This window comes from Anolis carolinensis, chromosome 2 (genome assembly GCF_035594765.1).
Source record: "Anolis carolinensis isolate JA03-04 chromosome 2, rAnoCar3.1.pri, whole genome shotgun sequence".
In the NCBI taxonomy this organism is placed as follows: Eukaryota; Metazoa; Chordata; class Lepidosauria; order Squamata; family Dactyloidae; genus Anolis; species Anolis carolinensis.
This window is the reverse complement of record NC_085842.1, coordinates 287,847,027-287,867,316: the sequence shown is the minus strand read 5'-3', so window position 1 is coordinate 287,867,316 and position 20,290 is coordinate 287,847,027. Positions and strand designations below refer to the sequence as shown.

Here is a 20,290-nt window from a genome sequence, read left to right as displayed (position 1 = left end):
TGATAATTTGGATTATATGGCAGTGTAGAAGGGGCTTTAGAGGAAGACAATGGGAAACTTCCTCTGAATAAATCTTGCCAATAAAACCATATGATATGACACCATAAGTCGGAATTTACTTAAAGTCAGATTACAAGAATCATGTGGATGGTATGCCTGTTTTTCATTAACCTTTCTAATTTTTGTAGTGCAGTTAAAAATTAAACTTGGGTAAAAACACCGCAGAGAGCCAGCATAGTTTAAAGATTTGAGCATTGTATTATGACTCAGGTATCTGACCCTCCATTTTGCCACAAAAATCTAATGAAAGACAAACTGCCTCTGAACAAATCCTGCCAAGTGTCAACCTTGTGATAGGTTTAGGGTTGCTCTAAGTCAAAAACAAATTGGAGGCACATGACAACAAACATATATTCTAAATCCTGCTCACATGTAGTGGAAGCTTTGACAATATAATTAAACTTTGCTTCACCTGTGTGGAAGACTCGGTGTCCTCTCGGCAGCCCCTTTCTCTTCAGTTCTTGTTCTGCAGTATGAAATGTGTAGAACTCAGAATAGCTTTGTATGAGATAAATTTAATTTCATTTTTTTCTTCATCTATAGTTGTTGTTGCCAGGTGACCTTTGTAAAATACAATAAACGTGATAACAATACTAAAACGTGTTTATCTGCTTTGAAGGACAATTTGAGATTCAAAGCTCTGTTTACTGCTTCATATCTAATGAGTTGGAGAGACCCTGGAGCAAGGAAACACTCCAAATGATGTGGTGCTGTCTTTTATTCTACACTAGCTGTGCCCGGCCACGCGTTGCTGTGGTGTTGTCGAGAAATTGTTGAGGTAGTGATTGTATTGAATGTCTGTTGTATGGTTGTCTTTATGTTTAGTATGCACACTGAAGTAGATTATATGGCAGTGTTGAGTCAAGATAATCCAATTCAAAGCAGATAATATAAGATTCTAAATGGGTTATATAGCTGTGTGGAAGGGCCTTGAGTCTACACTGCCATATAATTCAGTTAAAATCTGATAATCTGTGGAAGAGGCCTAAGTGAGGCCTAACTGTGCCTGTCCCCTGGGCTGAGGAGGTTTCTAGGAGACCAAGTGGGAGGTTTCTAGGAGACCAAGCTTAGCCTTCTAACTGGCAGCAATTGGATAAAAACTATTATTCCTCTCCCTGTAATTAGGACTTTATTTTACTTTTCTTTTTGTTGTATCAACCTAGAGCCGTGAATGATGGGTTGTGTTGTCAAATTTCGAGGTTGGGGGGCCTGTAGTTTTGTTGTTTTGTCCGCTGCCCTGAAGCCATCATTCTTTTATATATATAGATAAATAGACCACTAATTTATTTCAGAATGGTGTCAAAAGATCAGCTTTCCACATTTTTCAGATGAAAATTTTGAAGAATAGAAATTCCTGTGTAAGAATGATAAAGAAAGGTGAATCATACACACACACACACACACACACACACATAAAAATATATATATATTCCAACTACATATATCTCATCTAAGATCCCATTGGGACTCAAATACAAAAGATGGACTTTGAAGTTTGGACTCTGCCTTGAGGGGAGTCTTTGTCTTTGGGAAACTGAGAAACATCTACAGCAGGGGTTCACAAACCTTTTCAGTTGGGGGAGGGGGGCTTTTTTGAAGCAAAAGTTTCTCGTGGAGCCCCAAGAAATGTTTATATATTATAGAGACACAACCTTCCTCATGTTATCCCCCCATTTATGTGGACGAAGGGTTTCTGTGAGTTTTCCGGGCTATATGGGCATGCCCCAGAAGCATCCTTTCCTGATGTTTCGCCCACATTTATGACAGGCATCCTCAGAGGTTGTGAGGTCTGTTGGAAACCAGTCAAGTGCGGTTTATATATCTGTGGCATGTTCAGGGTGGGAGAAAGAACTCTTGTCTGTTTGGGGCTATGTTTCTGAACTTCATGAAGATGTGTGAAATCACATATAATAATAAAATGAAGGACTTGCAGCCCAAGAGGACCATTGGAGGACCTAGAAAATGCCTAGAGACTAGGATACTTGTGCTTTCCAGAGGCTGTTGAACTCCAACTCCCACTATCCCGAACATTTGTTCATGCTAGCCAGTGGGAACAGGAGTCCAACATCTGAAGGGCTATAAATTTTCTAACACTGATTTAGGGCACTAATTCCAGGAAGCGCAATAAAAACCTGGAGTGACAACATGATACTGGTGATAAAAGATTAAATTTCAAGGGCCAGCTTACAGCACAGCAGCCTTGCAATTTATTTCTTTAGGTTGAGAACAATCTAATCTGGATGTGACAGAGCATCAGTAATTGAAGCCAAAGTACAATTGGAGGAACCAGATGAAAAGGAAGACTGGGTTCATTATTAGCTCGGGAAAAGAGGGCATTGTGAAGGGTAGAGCAGGAGTGGGAATATGTAATCTTCCAGATGTTGCTGAAGTGCAAATCCAATCATTTTTCTCCACTGTCTGGGCTGGCTAAAGTTAAAGGCAGTTGCAAGCCAGCAACATCCGATGGATGTCAGGGAATAATAATAAAACAGTATTTGCCTAAATTATCAAAAGCATATTTGTTTTTTTCCTGTTTACATGTGATGTTTGCATGTAATTCAACCCAGATGGTACTATTATGCATAGCAAAAAACAAAACAAAAACAAATCCATAGATAAATAAGTTTGCCAGTATTGTCAAAAACTAAAACCCTTTGACTTTTAAAGCTAGCAGTGATTCAATGTCTGGCTATTAAGGCATATATTCCAGACATGAAACAAGCAGGGCTAGCTAACACCTTCCAGCAAAGGATTCCCACGGGCTTTGAAGCTGCAAGGCCATTCAATGCTAATCAAGGTGACCAACTGAAACATTCATGCCTGCCTCAAACAGAGAAGAGTTCTTTCTCCCACCCTGGACATTCCACAGATATATAAACCTTAGTTATCTAGTTTCCAACAGGCCTCACAACCTCAGAGGATGCCTGCCATAGATGCAGGCGAAACGTCAGAAGAGAATGCTTCAGGGACATGGCCATACAACCTGGAAAACTCACAGCAACTCATATATTGCTGCTGCTGCTGTTGTGTTGTTGTTGTTGTTGTGTGTGCTTTCATGTCACCTCTTGACTGATAACAACCCATGAATTTCAAAGGGGTTTTTTTAGGTGAGGAAGGTTCAGAGGTGGTTTTGCCAATTTCTTCCTCTGAAATATAGCCTACAGCACCTGATGTTTGTTGGTGACTTCCCATCTAAATTCTAACCAGGGCTAACCCTGCTTAACTTCCAAGACCAGGCAGGATCTGGTTATTTTAAGTAATTGAGGTGCTTGGAAAAGGTAACTGGTCCTCCAGATCCAGATCCCTTGCATTTGTATGTGATGCAAATAAAGAGATTATTAGCCTGTATTCCCCTGTGGAGTCTTGTTACATTGTGTCTCAAAGTCTGCTAAATTGCCCTTGAATAAACTGACACCACCTGTTTAAAAAGCTTTCTGTGAACTAATCCTCAAATGAACATGTTCAAACATTCAGCCATTAATCAAGTGATGCAGGTCCAGCAGTGCCAGGAAAGCAATGTATGTTTGTGAGAATGGTCTAAAAACTGAAACTCAATGAAAAACTTTGCATTTTTATGGCTATGTGAGTCTCTTGTGTCTCTGTCTCTTCTACAGCATGTTCCCGTGTCTTCTAACCTGTCTCTGTACACAGAGAAATTGTTTTCAATTAATTAAATTAGATTTGTTCCTTTTAGTGCTTTACGGTGCCCATCCTTAAAAAGCACACACTCGGCAAACAATGAAAGAGGAATTAATTTTATATTTATTTTAGGGCAGGGAAAGTTAGTTTTATGTCAATACTTCATGAAAATGAATCATGCTTTGGACAATGGCCTTGGGAAAGTCAGCCTTGCACATCAGCTTGTGAAAGGTCACGATGAGGCTCTTTTTCTGTCCCCCTCCGTTGCAACACCCCTCCCATATTTTCTTCTTGTTGGGAACACAAAGAGAAGCTATTCATCCAGTGTTGGAAACTGCAGTGCTTAATGTGAGTATTGTTCCCCGCTTTTGTTAAGGACAGTGCTGTGAGGATTTCTGTCCTGATTTGACATCGCTAATATGAGCATCCTTTTTGTTTTCTTCCTAGATAATTCTATGGCACTCCCCAAAGAGCACATGCAGCTATTTTTTCTTTTATCTGAGGACAGAAAGTTTGGGTTGGATCCAAACAGTCATGCATAAAGTAGAGTCAATGAAATGAATGAAACATTAACCAAAATACACATAATGGCCAGAATCCTATTTGTGACACTCTGGGTTTCGTACACATATTTGGTGTCTGTGTGGGCAAGGAGATATTCCCTAGACCAGAGCTAGATGTGCCACCAGAAAAATGCTCCTTTCGACCCTGGCTGCCACAAACAAAGGCAGTGCCAAGGAGAGTGAGGAGGAGGAAAAAGGGATCCCCAAAGGGCATTTAGTCCACTCCCTTCAATCAGGCAGGAAGACATAGTCAAAGCACCCTTGGGTGGCCATCCAGCCTTTGTTTAAAAACCTCCAAGAGAGGTTTAATCACCACAGAAGTGGAGTGCTGATGCTGCTCAACTGTAGATATTGTTATAACGTTTATAATTTGCATAACCTGTTGATTGATTTGTAGTAATTACCACTAAAATGGATACTTTCTTATTAAGAAAATCTGTTGACAATGTTGTTTGTGATGGAGCAGCAATAGAGGAAACGACACAAGAATCAACACTAGGACATAAATGTAAAGGAAAACATTCCAAACTCATTTAAACAAAGATTGTATGAAACTTATAAATATTATATGTTATATATATATAAAGAGAAACGCTAAAGAATGCTCAATCTTTCGTACAGTGGTACTTACTTCACATGTCAGTAAGGTATTTTTCAAGATCCTGCAAGGTAGACTTCAGCAATACATGGAGCAAGAGTTGCCAGGTGTACAAGCTGCGTTTAGAAAAGGCAGAGGAACGAGAGACCAAATTGCCAATATCTGTTGGATAATGGAGGAAAGTAGGGAGTTCCAGAAAAACATCTATTTTTGTTTTATTGACTGTTCTAAAACCTTTCACTGAGTTAAAATTGCTGGAAGAAACATTAACAACCTTAGATATGCAGATGATACCACTTCGATGGCTGAAAGCGAGGAGGAGCTAAAGAGCCTTATAACCAAGGTGAAAGAAGAAAGTGCAAAAGCTGGGCTGCAGTTAAACATAAAACAGCCCCAAGATTATGGCAACCAGACTGATTGATAACTTGCAAAATGAGGGAGAAAACGTGGAGGCAGTGACAGACTTTGTATTCCTAGGGACAAAGATTACTGCAGACGCAGACTTCAGCCAGGAAATTAGAAGACGTTTACTTCTTGGGAGCAGAGAGCAATGACCAACCTCAATAAAATAGTGAAGAGTAGAGACATCACACTGGGAATGAAGGTTCGCACAGTTAAAGCAGTTGTATCCCCCATAGTAACCTATGGATGCGAGAGCTGGACCATAAATAAGGAAGACTGAGCAAAGGAAGATAGATGCTTTTGAACTGTGGTGTTGGAGGGAAATTCTGAGAGTGCCTTGAACCACAAGAAGATCCAACCAGTCCATAGTCCAGGAAATAATGCCCAGCTGCTCACTGGAGGGAAGGATATTAGAGGCCAAGATGAAGTACTTTGGCCACATGAGAAGACAGGAAAGCTTGGAGAAGATCATGATGCTGGGGGAAAAGGAAGGAAAAAGGAAGAGGGGGCAATCAAGCGCAAGGTGGATGGATGGTATCCTTGAAGTGACTGGCTTGACCTTGACGGAGCTGGAGGTGGTGACGGTTGATAGGGAACTCTGGCATGGGCTGGTCCATGAGATCATGAAGAGTCGGAAGCGACTGAACGAATGAACAACAAATATTGTATGAAAACCTTGTAAGGGGTTGGTTTAACCTCCAGCTTGCTAGTAAAGCTGAATCTCTGTGTTGAGAGTGTGTGCATGTCTGAAAAGCATGGAAGCAACACAAAAAGTTTGGAAAGCTCTGTTCTAGACCCATGTGTCCCACATATAGTCCCTCTTCGAAGCACTGCTGCTGTTTACTGGTTGGGAAAAGAGAAAGGAGGACTTGTGCATTGAAGAAATATCTGGCCTGGGCTCTGAGAAGAATTGGACATTATTGCATGGATATTATTACATGAAGTTGCCATCCTGTGTGAGTCACGCTACCAATGATTCCAGGAATTTACAAGGATTGTCACCTTTGTTACCATATATCTTCATGATGCCACATCAATGCAGCTATGCCAGCCCATGATCTCTCAGCTGGACTTTCAGGTTGTTTAGGAGCCAGAATTGGCCACCCCTCACTGACACAATGGCCTTGCTGAGGTTCATGCAGGACTGAATCTAAGAAAGTGGCATGTTTCCAAAAAAAGGGGACCCATTTTTATTTGATTCCTATATCAGTTTGCTGTATATGAGGAATGGTCAAGACAGAGCCTGAATTCACTGGTTGCAAAAAAATAAGTTGCTGACCTAGGTATAATGATCTAGGAATAAGGCTTTCAGTTAACAGCTACATGGCATGTGCTATCAATAATATGCTATATGTGCTAATGCTCAGTGTCTGATTTGCGAAAGACCCCTAATAATACATTAACAATTCTTTTCTGTACTTTGAGAATTTAATTTTTCCTCCAGGCTTCCACCTCTGTAAAAAAGTCAACATGACGTGGTTGACTTATGAAAGGGAATTCTACAGGACATTATTCATCTTTCTAATGTCTTAATTCCACTAAATTACCTGACTGTTCTGTGTGATGGCAGCAACAACAACAACAAATTTATATCGCAGAGTGGTTTACATTAAAATCAGTTCAAAACAATATATAATTTCACAGTTTGAAAAGATTATAATACATTAAACAGTTTTTTAATTAAAAAGCCAATTTGAAACTGGCTTAAACAATTCTGAATAATATAACTCAAATCTTGAGTGTATATACCAGGCAGGCATGGGCAAACTTCGGCCCTCCAGGTGTTTTGGACTTCAACTCCCACAATTCCTAACAGCCTACCGGCTGTTAGGAATTGTGGGAGTTGAAGTCCAAAACACCTGGAGGGCCGAAGTTTGCCCATGCCTGGTATATACAAAGGCCTCTGTTCAGTTTTGCTCAATGTTTCAAAAATGTATATGACGTTGCTGCTTTAACACTGGAATGCTTTGTATACACCGAGTGGGTTCCTGCAATTCAGACCTTGCTTCTCTCTGACTCAGAAGATCCAGTGTTTATAGAAACCTAAACACACCCTTGTATCACTTCCTGTGAGAGAAAACTCAGAGTGTTTATGCCATGACGCACTACTGTTACACAACTGCAGTGGGATTACTGCTATCGTAATCTTTTATCCCTGCTGTAATGCTGAGTAAGCAGTAAAATACACACTCATTTGTGGAGCATGCTGTTTTGTTAATGAACACAAACACGCACAAACCTGAAAAGGTCAACTATTGGACTGCGATTAGGGCATGGGATTAACATTTTCCCTTGGTTCAGGGCCATTATGCTTATTTTTGTCCTAGAAGTCTCATCAGGCGCTGAAGCACTACTGTATGAATGCTACTTAGACCATTTGTCTTTAATAGCTATATTTTAATTGGGCCACCTCCAAAGCATAAAATATTGTATGCAAGTTTTTGAAGCTTCACTACAAACCTTGCATAATGTATTTTATGCTTTGGAGTTGGCCCAATAAAGGACCACTGCTTGTAGTTTTTGGGTGTTGTTGTATTTGGTTGTACAAACAAAACAGCTACAGTAGAGTCTCACCTATCGAACATAAACGGGCCAGCAGAACGTTGGATAAGCGAATATGTTGGATAATAAGGAGAGATTAAGGAAAGGCCCATTAAACATCAAATTAGGTTATGATTTTACAAATTAAGCACCAAAACATCATGTTATACAACAAATTTGACAGAAAAAGTAGTTCATTACACAGTAATACTATGTAGTAATTACTGTATTTACGAATTTAGCACCAAAATATCACAATGCATTTAAAATATTGACTACAAAAATGCGTTGGATAATCCAGAATGTTGGATAAGCGAGTGTTGGATAAGTGAGACTCTACTTCTATCTACCTATCTTATTATTAATGAAGTTTGACCCCACTATAACTGTCATAGTTCAATATTATGGAATCCTGTATTTGTAGTTTGGTGAGGCACCAGCCCTCTTTGGGGAAAATGGCAAAAAACACTTTGCAACACTATCATGATTCCTTAGCATTGAGGCATGGCAGTTAAACTGGTGATAAACTACATTAATTTTACAGTATTGATGCACTCAAAGTCTGAAGGAAAAACATTTAATTGTTCTTCCTTTTTGTAGTATGGGAAGCTCATCTGGCAGAACGTTTCTATTGAAGAAGTACTACAATGCCCAAGAACTCACCTGTGCTGTTGCACCCAAGCTGCTTTAAACGTCTTTAGCGTCAACGTGTCCCAAATTTCTATCAGCTTGGGGGATGCTGGATTGACTTCCTGTTTGAGCAAGGAACCACACAGAATCAATGTCCACGCTATTGCCTTCAATTAACGATAATGATTTATTAATTGGCCTTGGGCCTATCTCCATCCAGACACTATCTTGATTTCCCCACAACAAACTCCGTACTTAAAGTCTGATGGTAACTGGTGTTCTTAAAGTTGCTGGTTGTAGATGATTCCAGAGATGAAGAACAGATGAAAGTTTCTGTTGCTCACTTTCTCTGGTAGAGGGGCCTCTGGGGCAGACAAGGAGGGGTGCCATAGTAGAAAGAGCAGGTCCCTTGAAGCCTGGCACCTTGTTGAAGGCATTGGAAATTCCTGACCAGAGGTAGGCCAGTATAGCCGGATGAGTTCCCAGATTAGTTAGTTAGTTATTGGCTTGGAATGGCTTGTCCAAGCCTAGATCTTGCTGGAACCAACTACAGACACGTCTTGCTTTCAAAATTCCCTGGTGGTGATAACCCTAAACTAAAGATGCCTCTGTTTCCCCAGGCAATATTATTTATCTAATAAGGTAAAGGTTTCCCCTGACGTTAAGTCCATTCATGTCCGACTCTGGAGGTTGGTGCTCATCTCCATTTCTAAGCCGAAGAGCCGGCGTTGTCTGTAGACACCTCCAAAGTCATGTGGCCGGCATGACTGCATGGAGCACTGTTACCTTCCCGCCGGAGCGGTACCTATTGATCTACTCACATTGGCATGTTTTCGAACTGCTAGGTTGGCAGAAGCTGGAGCTAACAGCAGTCGCTCCCGCCGCTCCCGGGATTTGAACCTGGGACCTTTCGTATTTACCTGATTCTAATACTCACCTTTTTTTGGGTAAAAAACCTGGCCACAATTGGGGTGTGCATTCGATCTGTGTCAAACTGTGATCTTAGTGCTGAGCCAAAGCCAAAGGGGAAGCTGCTTCAGGAGCTCCTCTTTGCAGGATCTCATCTCTACCTATTTAACAGCCATGACTCAATACTATGGCATCCTGAGATTTGTGGTTTGGTGAGCCATCATCATCCTTTGGCAGAGAAAGCTTAAGACCTTGTAAAACTACTAAAAGTCAGTTTCCAATCTCCCCTTTTTGGGCAAAGTCTTGGAACATGTGGTGGCCTGACAACTCCAGGTGTTCTTGGAGGGAATTGATTATCTGGATCCGGCATGGTCTGGCTTTAGGCCGGTCCATAGGACTGAAACAGTCTTGGTCGCCTTAGTGGATGATTGACACAGGGAACGGGACAGGGGGAGTGTGTCCCTGTTGGTTCTCTTGGACCTCTCAGCGGCCTTCGATACCGTAGATCAAGGAATAATTCTGGGTCGGCTCATGGGAATTGGGCTAAAAGGCACTGTTTTGCATGGCTCCAGTCCTTCCTGGAGGGCTACTCTCAGAAGGTGTTGTTGAGGGACACCTGCTCAGCCCTGCAGCCTTTGTCCTATGGGGTCCCGCAGGGTTTAGTACTGACCCCCATGTTGTTTAATATCCACATGAAGCCACTGGGAGAGATCATCTGGAGCAGAGATTCCCAAAGTGGGCGCTACCGCCCCCTGGTGGGCGCTGCAGCGATCCAGGGAGGCGGTGATGGCACCTATTAGTACATAGGGGTGGGGCCAGAGGAGGGGCGGGGCTTCTTCCCAAGAGCCCGAGACAGGGCTGAGAATCTATACCTTTTTTTGATATAATAATAATTATTATTATTATTATTTTATTTTTATACCCCACCCCATCTCCCCAAGGGGACTCGGGGTGGCTTACATGGGACAAAGGCCCAGGCAAAACAGACAATATAAAACACAACAATAAAACAAATCAATCAACAATAAAGCAAGTCATAAAACAAATAAGATCATATAAAACAAACATGCTTGATAAAATCCTGGGTTGGCTCCTAAAAAGAACTGGGCCATAAAAGTGCTAGTAGTATCAGATACAGTCGGGGAGAGGACGATACAAAACCATTATCCCATTAAAGTGCTGGGGAAGGCATAAACAAAGGAGACTATGGCTGGCTAAAGGAATAAAGTGCAGTAAAAATAAAAATGGGCAACTGGTCAATTCTTTGCTATGGAAGTCAATCGCCAAAGGCCTGTTGGAAGAGCCAGGTTTTCAGGCTCTTCCGAAAAGTAAGGAGGGTATACCTGCACATTGTTATAATTGCTTTAGCCTTTTCCATGATTTATTTGATATGCTTCTATTCTGTTTACTCCACATTTTAAATATCTAGAACTATTTATATTGATTTAATTGGATGCTACTCTGAGATTGAAAGATAGAAATACTTTAATTAAATTAATAATAGCATGCAAGGTATCTGCAAGGCACAGTAGCTCTCTGCTGGATTATTTAAAGGTCAGATACTTTAAATACCCAGCAGGTAACAGCTGATGAACAGCTGATGGCATTTTTCTGGTATTTCCTTGTGGTGCCATTAAACTATCTCCCTGCTTAAGCAGTACCTATTTATTTAACAAGAGTTCTTTCTCCCACCCTGGACATTCCACGGATATATAAACCTTACTTACTTCATTTCCAGACCAAACTCTGAGGATGCCTGCCATATATGTGGGCGAAAGGTCAGGAGAAAATGCTTCTGGAACATGGCCATACAGCCTGGAAAACTCACCACAACCCAGAGATTCCAGCCATGAAAGTCTTCGACAACACAATTCTATGTTCTTTTCTAACCTTTAAATCCCAACTTTATAGAGAAGTTAAAGACAACAGTGATTGTGGTACAAAACTGACATAACAGTATAGTGTAGATATACATTGTGCCATACTTGGGACCTTACACGACACTGAAAAATTAAAAATAGTTTAGTTGCCTAAGCCTGGAGAACATGCAGGTTGTAGTTGAAGAAGTGTGCTTTTCTATTTTACCTCCAACCATTTAAATATCAAGAGGTCAGCTAATTTTAGGTAACAAGGCATATTTTCAAGACATGCTGGTTTTGCCTGTTGAGAACTGTCTCATTTACTACTCCTTTCAAAGTCAATGAAATTACTTATTGCATGTTCAAAACCGAGGAGCTGCCATGATATCATCACTTGAACAGTCTTTTATACTGAGTACAAAGTATATAAAGACCAGCTAATTAAAGTCAGCCTAATTTTATTAAGCGTTCACAACAGTGAGCCCATTCTTTTGCCAAATCTTGATTTGGAAATGATACTCCTAATATAACAATGCTGTTAATATAATTAAAATGTAATGCTATCACCTAGTGCTATGCCCTTAATAATTCATTTATACACCTTAATCTGCCTATCTCACATCTAGAAAAAAAATTCTACCTAGAATTGATTCAAACATATTAATATTGCTTTAATGGCTGATGATACCTTTTCGGAATGAGGGACGTTTCTTTCATATGCAGAAGAATATGATGTCACATAAAATACAAGTGAATACCGGGCAGGTCCTATTATGTGTTGTTGTTATTGGCTATCAAGTGACTTATGATGACTACATGAATGAGGAACCTCCAAGTCACTCTGTTATCAAGAGCCCAGCTCAGATCTTGCAGACTCAGAGCCTTGATGGTTTGAACAAACCTAACTTTAGTATTCAATCCTATTATCTTCGCATGATGTTCTCTAGTCCCTTCATCGTTGCCCTCCAAGTCCTAGGGTACATCTACACTGTAGAATTAATGTGGTTTGACTCCATTATAACAGCAATGCCTCAATGTTATGAAATCATGGGAGTCGTTTGGAGAGGTACCAATACTTTTTGATAGAGGTGGTGAGTGACTTTATGAAACTACAACTCCCAGGATAGCCTCGAGGCATGGCGATTAAAGTAGGGACAGCCTGAATTAATTCTACAGTGTAGATCAGGCATGGGCAAACTTGGGCCCTCCAGGTGTTTTGGACTTCAACTCCCACAATTCCTAACAGCCGGTAGGCTGTTAGGAATTGTGGGAGTTGAAGTCCAAAACACTTGGAGGGCCCAAGTTTGCCCATGCCTGGTGTAGATGCACCCCCGATTTCCACATGTTGCTTTTTCTATATTAAAATAAGATTTCTTCTTAAGGAGAGGCAGGTGATGATATAGAAAGAAGCACATGTCTGCCAGGATTATGTTCCTTTTAACCTTATCACCAAAATTTTTAAAACGGACTATCTCTGATTAATTGGAGTAGGGGATTAGACTTGCTTTGGGTGTGTGCACTTTAAAAGCAGAATTATAAATAGATATTTCTGCTTTTTCTACTGTAAGCAGCCATTGACTCTCTTCTCTTATGAGTGAAGTTTGTTTGGATTTGAGATCTATCCGAATTTTACTTACAGGTCATTCTCCTAAGGACAACTTCTACTATTCATTCTACTATGAGAGGGGTTTCCTTAGTTTGTCACTTGTTATTATTTTATCAATTTGCTTTTATATTATTGTTATCTGGATGGGAATGCTATAATCAATGGGATATAATCTCTGTAGACAAGGGACATTGCGCCACCTGCTGACCAACTTGATCATAGCAAGTAATTCACCAAAAATATTCTTACATTCTATAGCAATGGTTCTCAATCTGTGGGTTCCCAGATGTTTTGGCCTTCAACTCCCAAAATCCTAACAGGTGGTAAACTGGCTGGAATTTCTGGGAGTAGTAGGCAAAAACACCTGGGGACCCACAGGTTGAAAACCACTGATCTATACAGTTTGAAACAAATTCAGGGTACCAGTATTTTAAAAAATCCTATAAAATCAGGACAGTAAATTAAAAAAACAACACTCAAAAACAGGGGAATCCCAGACAAGAAACAATCAGGGCCAGCTAATCACCTCCCAACAAAGGATTCCCTCAAGCAGGAAGCAATCAGGCTTTGAAGCTGCAAGACTATACAATGCTAATCAAGGTGATCAATTATAAGATCTGGGAAAGATACAAAAGGAATTTCTATACAAAAGTGGGTTTCTCCATTAGAAGCCAGCCAGAGAAGATTGCTCGTTTGGGTGAAATGGCCATCTTATAAAAAACTGCTTACGTGGAAAATGGACACACCTAATTTAAGACCACAAGAAGAAATTCAGGAAAGATATAAGGATGTCTCATGGCTTCACTACCTACAGATTAAAGAATACTTCAACTTTGATAAGAAATTAGGCTTTTCTGAAGAAGATTTCCGAGACAAATTGATACAATCTGAGAAAAAATAATAATAATTCATAATAAACTACTCAGATGGTGCTGATTCAGAAAATTGCATTGGATAGACCACATCAGGTCTAGATTATTAAATACGGTTTTCTGTGGGCAAGCAAATGGCAACTACTGGATGGCATATGTTCTGTATCAAAAACTAGAGCTGATGTGGTCTATCCATGCAGTTTTCTGAATCAGCACCCCAAATAACCAAATCAAATCTAAATTTGACCAAAAACTGATTCGTAACCCTTTTAGTACTAATTTGCTGGTGATCCCTGGTCAAAAAACAACAACGTTGGGAACCACTGGTGTAAAGCATTCAAACTGTGTTATTAGTTCTGAGCAATTCAGAAGTGACTATCTGATAGTGCCATCTTGTGACCGGAATATTTCAAACTCAAGATTAATTATGCAATCTTTTCTATTTACCTTACCATGCCCTGGAAACTGATTATGAGATGTAACAGACCAATTTTATTGGGTGATTAGCTTTCATACATCAGATTAGCTGAAGGGATGATAAGGCTGAGTCTCAGTTGTATGAATTATCCTTGCTTGGTAGGCTGGTCTTGGCTTTCTCCACCATCCTTAGCAATGTTTGGGGCTAGTATATCTGTGGGAACACACATACACACACAACAAAACAAAACAAAAACAAAAAACAAAACACAAAATCATCTCTCCTGTGACACTCCTCCAGTCCGCAAATATCCATCTGCCTTTTTGTCAGCTTGGTTGTTGTGTTGAGAAACATTATTACAGCTTATTCATTCCTATCATAACATAATTACTGAACTGGTAAATGTATGTATCAGTTCCTTTATTTAATCACAAAATGCTTTGCGAGACATCATATCTCCACAACCTGCATTTAGACTATTGTTAATAAATAATGATGAAGTGAAACAGCTATATTACTTATTTATTCACATTTTTGCAAACAGGATGCTCAACTTCATAAATGCGCTCTGGATGTACATATTTTGTTATTATGAATGAGAATGGTATACAGACATGCAAATATATTATTCTGATCTGCATGCAGAAAATCGTACATTTGGATTTGACAGCAAGTTACATTAATGCTAACAGCATTCAATAAAAACATTTCTTAGTTCAATGAAGCCTTTTGATCATGTAAAAGAGCCTCGTTTCTCAATTGTAAAGATGTTGACATAAAATATGGCAGATTGAGAGACACAGCAGGATAAATGTGAATTTCCCCACTGATTTACAAGCAGTCAATATAGGCCTCTGTATAAGCCTTTAATCATTTACCTATCAGGTCAAAATTTGAAAAAGAGCACTTACCGTGCTGCATTCTCACAGCTAAGGACAAAGGTACAAAGGTGTCTTGTAGCTGCAATGGACTGGATGAGGGCTGACAAGCTGAAACTTAATCCAGACAAGACAGAGGTCCTTCTGGTAAGTTGTGAGGCTGAACAGGATATAATAATAACAACTTTATTTATACCCTGCCACTATCTCCTAGAAGGACTCATGGCGGCTTACAGAAGCAAATACACGTGCCATAACACATAAAATAGAGATAAAACTACATCATATATTAAACAATAACAACAGTTAAGATAAAAACAATACATAACAAAAGTAAATTTAAAAATCAATAAAATACAGTACAAATTGCCATAAAACAAATAATACCGCATCCAAGTCATAGCCCAATTCAACCATTAAAGTGCTAGTGACAACATTAGATTGTTTGGTACTTAGACTAGCAGATGTATAGGGTGGCAACCTGTGCTCAATGGGGCTACACTCCCTCTGAGGACACAGTCTGAGGCTCTTCCTGGACTCAGTGCTAATACTTGAAGCTAAGGTGTCAGCAATGGCTGCAGGGTCCTTCATACAGTTAAAACTTGTGCGCCAGTTGCGAACATACCTGACTTGGCCACAGTGGTCCACGCCTTAGTTACATCTAGAATGGATTATTGCAATGCACTCTACATAGGATTGCCTTTGAAAATGGCTCGGAAACTGCAATTAGTGCAAAGGTCGGCAGCCAGATTAATAATGGGGGCGAGCTATAGGAAACATACCATGCCTCTACTAAAGCAGCTCCATTGGCTGCTGTCAAGTTTCCAGTCCCAATTCAAAGTACAGTATTATCTACAAAGCCCTATACGGTTCGGGTGCAACCTATCTTCGAGACTGCACCTCCCCCTATGAACCGGCGCAGGCTGTAAGATCCGCCAGGGAGGCCCTCCTCTTGATCCCGTCTCCGTCTCAAGCGAGGTTGGTGGGGACGAGGGAGAGGGCCTTCTCAGTGGTGGACCCCCAGCTCTGGAACACCCTCCTCAGGGCAATTAGGGAAGCCCCCACATTACAATGTTTCCAAAAGAAGCTGAAAACACGGCTCTTCAGGCAGTCTATGACCAAGACATCAGCTAAACTAGAGGGCCAAACAAATTGACATTGACTCTGGCACTTTAATGTTACTTGAATTTCGGCTGTGGCTGGGATGTTATACTACCTGTTTTAATAGCAGCTATCACTCAGTTTTATTGAGTATTTTATTTAAATTAAGTCTGGTCTTTTTATTCATTGCAAGTGTTGTTTTATGTTAATTGATATTATTGTTTAATATGTTGATGTAATTTACCTGTATTTTATGTGTTTTTATGGCACTATTTGTGCAATGCTGTAAGCCACCCCGAGTTCCTTTTGGGAGATGGTGGTGGGATACAAATAAAGTTATTATTGAAAAGGATCTGCCCTCTTTCCTATTATAGGATCCTATTAATGTATTCTTTTTAAAAAAAATTGAAATAGGGAACATCCTCAAAACCTCCTTTTGTAATTATAATTTATTCCACATTTTAGGGAAGTCAAACTGTAGTGAGTGGAAGAAAACTTAGCTTAAAACAAATAGAGAAATGCTATATTGTGTTGTCGAAGGCTTTCATGGCCGGGATCACAGGGTTGTTGTATGTTTTCCGGGCTGTATGGTCATGTTCCAGAAGTATTCTCTCCTGACGTTTCGCCCACATCTATGGCAGGCATCCTCAGAGGTTGTGAGGTATGGAGAAACTAAGCAAGAAAGGTTTATATATATCTGTGGAAAGTCCAGGGTGTGAGAAGAACTCTTTGTCAGTTGGAAAGCCAGTGTGAATGTTGCAGTTAATCACCTTAATTAGCATTGCTTAGTTTCTCCATACCTCACAACCTCTGAGGATGCCTGCCATAGATGTGGGTGAAACGTCAGGAGAGAATACTTCTGGAACATGGCCATACAGCCTGGAAAACATACAACAACCCTGAAATGCTATATTCATTATTAAAAAGAAGCTTCATGTGTTTTAAACTTATGTAGGACCTTTATGGAATAATACACAATATAGTACTTGATTCTATAGAAATGAAATTGCATTGCATATATTATATACAATCCTACTGATTATAACTGAGGTTCAAGTCTTTATACAGAAACCTCTCTGGACACAGTGAGATTTACCTGGCTCCTGAATAAACATTGAGGGAATCAATCTGTCAGCCCCATTGCACAGATGACAGGTGACTGAGTCCTTTGGCTTCTGGTAAAATGCGTTACGCTTGTATTGCCGAACCCTGTGCAAGTAACTGGCCAGAAAATATCTTACAGATAAATATTTCCAGGATGCTCGAGATTATTTAAATTGGAATGAAAAGGTTGGTGCTAGGTGGAGACCGACCCAAACTGCTGAGTAAAAAGGCAGCCACAGCTTTACTTCTTCCCCCTGAGATCATGCAATACCTAAAGCCCAGCATCCTGCTCCTCACTTCACTGAAGAGACATTTACTTTCACTTTCTATGCCTCAGCTTGCAGCACTCACAGAACCACTTGGAACTGACAAGGGGAGCCGACCTGGTACGCTGCACAGCCACGCCTATCACTATGCCTTATTTTCGGGGTATGGCTTATATTGTGCAAATGCTCAGAAATCCTACTATGACATATGGGGCTGGGCTGTGGCACAGGCTGGTTAGCAGCCAGCAATAAATCACTCTGACCAAGAGGTCATGAGTTCGAGGCCAGCCCATGTTGGGGTGAGCACCCGACAATTAAAAATAAAATATAGCCCCTGCTCGTTGCTGACCTAAGCAACCCGAAAGATTAGTTGCATCTATCAAGTAGGAAATTCAGGTACCACTTATATGTGGGGAGGCAAATTTACGACACCATAAAAATCATCCAGCCTCCATTGGAATGAGGAAGTTGCCGTCGCAGTGGATAATGAAGCAGCTGCTCCCCCTGTGGCCGGAATCAAGCATACCTTCAGGAAGCTGGAGGTTTAAATTGCCTTTGCGTCTGTCTCTGTTCTATGTTTTATGTTATATGGCATTGAATATTTGCCTTATATGTGTACAACGTGATCCGCCCTGAATCATAGAATCATAGAATCATAGAATAGTAGAGTTGGAAGAGACCACATGGGCCATCTAGTCCAACCCCCTGCTAAGAAGCAGGAAATCGCATTCAAGTCCCCTTTGGGGTGAGAAGGGCGGAATATAAATACTGTAAATAATAATAAATAATTTTATGGGTATGTCTTATTTTCAGGGAAAGAAACAAGCTATTTATATTAGGCAACTTTCTAAAAAAACTTTGTTTGGGTAACATTAAAATGGCACTTCCCTTTCCTTGTGGTTATTTCAAAAAACCCAGGTTCAGTTTTCCAAACAGACAGGCAAGGCCTTTTTTGTCTTCGTAAAGGTGATGTGGATAAAAAAAGGCTATTCCCTCCCTACTCTTGACCAGGGCCCTAGCCAGAAAAAAATTTCGGGAGGGGTTTTGGAAATTTGGGGGGGGGGGGTTGAACCCCCCCCCCCCCAGGTTCAGACCTGTCAATATCTGCTTGAGTTAGTGCCTGGAGGGACTCTATTTATTATTTATTTATTACATCATTTCTATCCCGCCCTTCTCACCCCTCAGGGGACTCAGGGCGGCTTACAACATGGACATATACATTAAAACAATTTATATCACATTTAAAAATCCATTTAGATTTTAAAAAAAACATTAAAATTAAGAGCTTACATTAAAAACCTACATAGTTATACATATAAATATAGATGATAATGTGACTCGTTGCCATTCTATTGTCCATGGTTTTCAAAAATTCTGAAAAGCCCCTGTTGTGAAGCTGAAAAGTACTGAGTTGCAACTTCACAATAGAAAGAACAGTATTCAAATAAAGTGCTTCAGTTGCTTGAAATTTAGTAATCTGGACCTGCACATTTGTTACTTCAATCCAATCATGTCCCATGATTTTGTCTCTATAGCCATGAATACATGAGAATATTAATGTTTTGCGTCTCATAGACTTAGCATGGGGATTTGGTTAACCAGTTAAAATTTATGAGTAAACCAGTTTTTTTAACCTGAAAAATTTCGGGGGGGGGGGGGTTTGAACCCCTAACACCCCCCCCCCCCCCCCCCCCCCGGCTACAGGCCTGCTCTTGAAATCCTTTCAACGATATGGCGAAATACAAAGTCTTTGCCACAAATACCATCATTTTAATGGCTCCCTCTGCAAGCAAGCAACCAGAGGAGGCAATGCTTCCCTGTGTTTCCCCTCCATCACTTTGCTCCTTGCGACTGGCACCAGGAGGTTGTGCATTCTCATCTGGAGCATTTGGCAGCCATTGATTCAGAACAACGCTGCGCAGCATCAACGCGACAGAATGCTATAGTGGAGGAAGCGGAATGAGATGCTAGAGGTGGAATGATATGGTGGAGCCTTTGTAACGGGGAAGGAGGGGGCGTGCGTCAGAGCAGGAAGAAGAGAGGAGACAGAGGAGGGGAGGACAGGAGAGCAGAAGGGGAGGGACACCACCTCCTCCTCCTCCTCCTCTAAGGCAGCAACCTGGAGAGGAGCAGAAGGGGAGCTGCCCACCCATCTCTTCTTGCCTGGACCATAGAGCCCCAGAGGAGAACAATTGGGCCCAGGTAGGCAGCAAGTGGAAGAGAAGCGAGGGTCGAGGTGAATGGTCGAGGCGAATGGAGGCTCCTCCTTCCTTCCCTCCCCCCGTTATCCGCGCCAGCAGCTGTAGAGGAAGAGACCACTGATTGGAAAGGATGGGGGGGGGGATACTAGGAGGAGCTTGGTGTTGAGCATCAAGAGCCACGCCACCACCTTTTCACCTGCAAACCTCCAGGTAGGTTTGTCTGCCTGCCTGCTTGCCTGTCTGTCTGCAGGAGGGCGAGGGGAGGGGCCGTGGCGCGTGCCTGCGCGCGTGCCCGCCCGCCCGCTTCCACGCCCACCCTGTCTTTCAGCTCAGGTAGGAAAGCAAGGCAAGGCGCGCACGGAGCCGGCTGGGGGGGAAATGCCTCCCTCTCCACCGCCTCCTAGGGAATGAGTGGGGGCAAAAGGGAGGTTTAGTGTCCATGGGGTTTGGTGTCTTATGCTACACAGCCACACCTCCCTCTCCCCCTTTCTCTTTCCCCCCCAGAAGAGCGCAGAGGCTTGCAGGGAGGCCTCCTTTCCCTCCCGGCTCAGCTGCGGAGGATGAATTAAAGCTCCTTCCTCTCCAGACTCAGCTGCCACTGAAAGCCGGCGTCGCTTGCTTCCAGCCAAAGGTAATTGCTTCC

At 41.3% G+C, this 20,290-nt stretch overlaps 1 protein-coding gene and 1 long non-coding RNA gene across 5 annotated transcripts in view; one reads left to right on the top strand and one right to left on the bottom strand.

Annotated features, from left to right (window-relative positions):
• Positions 1-12,396: 12,396 nt before the first annotated feature.
• On the bottom strand, positions 12,397-19,444 carry LOC134296730 (uncharacterized). Its single transcript, XR_010003566.1, has 3 exons — positions 19,210-19,444; positions 15,009-15,092; positions 12,397-14,310 (listed from the first exon to the last, which is right to left on the bottom strand). It is a non-coding gene; the product is annotated as an uncharacterized LOC134296730 (long non-coding RNA).
• Positions 19,445-19,501: 57 nt separating this feature from the next.
• Positions 19,502-20,290, top strand: part of fam169a (family with sequence similarity 169 member A) — a 41,702-nt gene continuing 40,913 nt past the window's right edge. Inside the window, exons 1-2 of one of the 4 annotated variants that reach the window (XM_062972322.1) lie at positions 19,502-19,648; positions 20,152-20,278. The gene's annotated coding sequence lies outside the window, so the exon portion shown is untranslated. Of the gene's footprint in view, positions 19,649-19,719; positions 19,981-20,003; positions 20,279-20,290 lie in introns of those variants that run through there. The other 3 variants (XM_062972321.1, XM_062972323.1, XM_062972325.1) reach the window with 3 other exon arrangements.